The sequence below is a fragment of the Haliotis rubra genome, unplaced genomic scaffold (assembly GCF_003918875.1).
Source record: "Haliotis rubra isolate DU_JTF1 unplaced genomic scaffold, ASM391887v1 Scf2334, whole genome shotgun sequence".
Taxonomy (NCBI): Eukaryota; Metazoa; Mollusca; class Gastropoda; order Lepetellida; family Haliotidae; genus Haliotis; species Haliotis rubra.
In genome coordinates, this window is record NW_025766375.1 from 3044 (window position 1) to 8015 (window position 4972).

At 39.5% G+C, this 4972-nt stretch overlaps 1 long non-coding RNA gene across 1 annotated transcript; it reads left to right on the forward strand.

Annotated features, from left to right (window-relative positions):
- Nucleotides 1–2996: 2996 nt before the first annotated feature.
- Nucleotides 2997–4736, forward strand: LOC124278245. The gene is made up of 3 exons (XR_006899039.1): nt 2997–3065; nt 3986–4112; nt 4654–4736. It is a non-coding gene; the product is annotated as an uncharacterized LOC124278245 (long non-coding RNA).
- The last annotated feature ends 236 nt before the right edge of the window (nt 4737–4972 follow it).

Genomic DNA, 4972 nt, shown 5'->3' on the forward strand with positions numbered 1-4972 from the left:
GTTTCCGTGAAAACGTGACTTGACTGTGACTATGAGGATGCCATCTTGTTGCATTTCCATGGCAACAAGTTAGGCTTCAAATGAATTTGGTGATAGTGCTCCTTTCTGGAGCAGATCTTAAAAACCTTTATATACTCCTTCAACTTTGCTATATACACTCGAAAACATTTGACATAATCATAACTAGTAGACATATTCATAAAGAGTATTTTGCCGTTGCGGGGGATATTGATGACTTTGTCTTCTTGTTTGATATTGGAAGATGAGATGAATATTGTCAATAATGTCAAGCTGCATATCATTCCTTTGTCTTGTACAGAATGTGACGTTTGTCTCTGACCCCTGCACGCTACAAATCAACAACACCGTGTTTGGGATTACATCTACAGATAGTCTGTTCCACCTGGGTCAGGAGGAGATATCTTTGTGAGTAGAACAGTTTGAGTGGAGTTGGTTGGGACATGCTGCGCAAAGTCAACTTAAGCCTGAGAGGTCAAGCCTATCTTTGTGAGTGGAGAACAGTTTGAGAGTGGGTTGGTTGGACATGCTGCAAAGTCTGTTTGTCTGAGAGGTCAAGATATCTTTGTGAGTAGAACAGTTTGAGTGGGTTGGTTGGACATGCACTGCACCCAAAGTCAGCTTCTTGTCTGAGAGGATCACAGATATCTTTGTGAGTAGAACAGGAGTGGGTTGGGTTGGACATGCTGCAGTCAGCTTGTCCTGAAAGGTCAAGATATCTTTGTGAGTAGAACAGTTTGAGTGGGTGGGTTGGACATGCTGCAAGTCAAGCTTGTCTGAGAGGAATCAAGATATCTTTGTGGAGTAGAGACAGTTTGAGTGGGTGGGTTGTCGAGAGGTCAAGACATTCCTTGTGAGAGTAGAACTGTTTGAGTGGGGTTGGTTGGACATGCTGCAAGTCTGCTTTGTCTGAGAGGTCAAGATATCTTTGTGAGTAGAACAGTTTGAGTGGGTTGGTTGGACATGCTGCAAGTCTGCTTGTCTGAAAGGTCAAGATACCTCTTTGTGAGTAGAACAGTTTGAGTGGGTTGGTTGGACATGCTGCAAGTCAGCTTGTCTGAAAGGTCAAGATATCTTTGTGAGTAGAACAGCTTAGTGGGTTGGTTGGACATGCCAAGCCGCCTCTTGTGGAGAGGAATCAAGATATCTTTGTGAGTAGAACAGTTTGAGTGGGTTGGTTGGACATGCCGCAAGTCTGCTTGTCTGGAGAGGTCAAGATATCTTGTGAGTAGAACAGTTTGAGGGGTGGGTTGGACATGCTGCAAGTCAGCTTTGCTGCAGGTCAAGATATCTTTGTGTAGGAACAGTTTGAGTGGGTGGGTTGGACATGCTGCAAGTCTGCTTGTCCTGAAAGGTCAGTGATCTTGAAAGACTAAAAAAATTCTAACCTTGGGTCTCCGGGATAGAATCAGTTTGTGGCAACTATGGCTACAACAAATCCACCATGAGGCAAATGTTATGTTTTTCTTCATTCATGTCTGTGGTACAAATACTGGACGTAGTAACTGAATGAGGAGATATGGCTTGGTGTTTTAAACATACTTTTATTCATGAACTATAAACATAACATGAATATGGATTGACACCACAAGCCAACGGCTGATGTAACGGTGCAGCCCATCAAATATAACACAATACAATCAATAATTAATTTATAACAAAGTACAGAAGCAATTATTTCCACAATGGCATGAAATGCATAATAATAGGAAAAGTCTACAAAATTATATTAAATGGTTCATAGTAATTGCATACATTAGAGTTTAGAATAATTGGAATCTGTTTCATAAGTACATACTACTTTTCAAACAGAGTCAAGAATAAACTGATTAATTCAATTGCTTGAAATTTGATTACCTTGAAGAATTGAATTTAAGTCAAAATCATTAGTGTAGAAATATTTATCTGATCTTATTAAGTCATAACAAGGGCAAGAAAAGAAATAATGGAGAGAATCCTCCCATGGATACCCACATGCACAATTTGGATTACTTGAAATATGTCTATCAAAACAATGAGCGTTCAAGTCCCTACAACCCAACCTGAAGCGAGCATGGATTATTTGACAAAATCTAGATCTAAAGTTGTTATCAAAGAGAGTATTTCCTTGTTTGGTCTGTAATCATGTTTTGAACTAATTTACTGATTGGAGTTAATTATTTAGGTTGATAAATTGTTCCATAAACGTATGGTGTCTGGTAAAAGGAGCGTGCATACGAGTCTGTATGGCAATGAATTGTACAAATACTATCAGTATTTCTCAGATTGTAAGAACTTAAAACTGAAACATGTTCTGGAATTAAATCAGATAAGTAGTGTGGAGTAAAGTTATTATGCATTTTGTAGAATAAAGTTTTTTCATTTTCTATGCTTAACTAATGGTATGAAATTGTGGTCTCTTTGTAGATTTTTCATGACTAGTTCCTCTCATGACTCCACAAATCGTTCTTAGAGCCGCCTAATTGTAAATTTTCTAGAATCATAGACTGTTCTTTAGTACAGTTGTCCCTATGTAGCAACAATAATCAAAATGTGGAAGTATATAATAGGTATACATACATTCTAATGTATGTCTAGTTTATCTATATTTAAAGCTTTTTATACAGTTTACCATAGGATTTACAACCTTTACTTTTTCTTCAATTTGTTGTTTCCAATAACAATAATCCGGCTTGGTGACTTTGTTGATTGTATGTCATCATGACCTGATGGTGTGGATGGTTGCTGACAATATCAATCACTGGATTGTCTGGTCCTGACTTGATCTTTTACATGCCCCTGTGATATTGCTGGAATTGTGCAAACTCCCGGAGTAATAGAGGAACAAATCACACACAACAGAACACATGTCACTAAAAGCTGTGAGACAGACAGGTTTCATCCTGGTCATGTAACACAGGCAACATCTGAATTCTGCAATGAATCATAGGTGTAACACTGATGAGTGGTGTAACTTTCACGGACATACTGGTGTTATTCTGTTTCAGCCCCGGGTTCTGCTGACAGACTGGGAAGCGTTTGGCCCAACACATGCTCTGCCAACACAGGTATGACACTGATAAACAGTGCTTCTGCAATATAGTAATATATCTTGAATTTGAAATACAACCACAAATTGCATAATTGAAATGTATATAAAATAGTTTCATATTTTATCCTTCTAAGGAGCACTTGAACAATTATATTTTCTATGAGCCATCACCACTTCTGGGATATATAGTTATTGCTCCTTTTCTTAAGGCCCCAAAAATATGTTGTGGTTCGATTACACCTCTTTAACATTTAGGGTAGGTAGGTAGGATATTTTTTAGCATTTTTTTAGACGTAAAAGTACAAATGAATAAGACATATCAATGTATAATTGTTTATTCAATCAAGGTTTCACCATCATATGGACTTTCTCTATCAGAATGACCCGATGTCCGTCGGTCTGCGGGAAAAACAATGGTATCTAAAAGCTTATTTCATTCATACCGCCAAAAGAATTAATTAGGGTCGCACCAGAACTCAAGGGTCGGTCAGGTAATCGGAACCACAATATATTTTTTGGGGGTCTAATTTGATAACATAATGTTAATTAGAATACTTGTATAGAGTTAGCTTTCCCAAAATAACAATGTTCCATTCAGTTCTGTCAAGAATATTGTTCTGTCATTGTTGTGTTGTGCCAAAATACCAATATAGCTAATAGTCTGGTGGAATCTCCAAGAACGCCAGTGTTCTGTTGGGCCCTGCAAGAATACCATTGTTCTGTTGGGCCTCTGCAAGAAATACCAATGTTATGTTGGACTCTCCAAGAATACCCAGTGTTCTGCTGGACTCTCCAAGAATACCATTGTTCTGTTGGGTTCTCCAAGAATACCATTGTTCTGTTGATCTAGATAAGTAATGTTGCACAGGGCTCTTCCAGAATGACAATACTGCATTGTGTGCTGCTTGATACTGATGATGCAAATGGCTGTTGCAGCTACTACCCACTGTATCCACCGCACGAAGACGTCAACGTTGACTACGACCACTTTGAAGTGTACGGACGTATGCCAGTGACACCACATGTTCTCGTCGTACCCTCAGATCTGAGATACTTTGTCAAGGTAACAAAATCATCAACATACATCTGGTTTTAACTTAACCAAAGATTTCTGAATGGAGTGGATGTTCTCTGTAATGGTATTTGAATGTTTAGGTCTGTAGTGATGTGATAACCCAGTGTCTCATTGCTGATGCTGGGGTGGTCGGTAGCCTAGTGGTTAAAGTGTTCTCTCGTCATGCTGAAGACCCAGGTTCGATGCCCCACATGGGTACAATGTGTGAAGCCCATATCTGGTGTCCCCCGCCGTGATATTGCTGGAATATTGCTAAAAGCGGCGTAAAACTAAACTCATTTGCTGATGCTATTGCTCAGGCTGATTTAACAATAGGCCAACCAATAATAAAATAACTCACCCACTCACTCAAGGAATGCGGATCTTTAAGGCATATTAGTCCACCATGATTTTGTTCTTGGACCTGTTTCTGATCTTACCACTATGATGATCCTATTTGGCCCCTTTAGTGCTAAGATTTCCGAATGATGTTGGTCCCTGAAAGTGTAATTTGAGACTTAACAACTAATCTATAACATGACTGTTGTAGGACATCAAGGGGTGTTGCGTGGTCAACCCTGGACGAGTAGCCAAGGGTCAAGTTAGGGGCACATACTGCAGACTTGTGATCCCTCGACTGCCACAGACAACAAACAGCCCGTGTCTACCATTGCTGCTCAAGTCCTCCGAGTGTAACTCACCTGAGCTGAACTGTTCTCTCAGTGATGACATTGTGGATATAATCAACCATTGCTGCACATCTTCAAGTGGAACCACCCCAGACCTTAAATGTTCATACTCAGTGGGACATGGTTCAAGAATAGACAGGAGATACCATTAAAGCAGACCTCATTTTAGAATTGAAATGA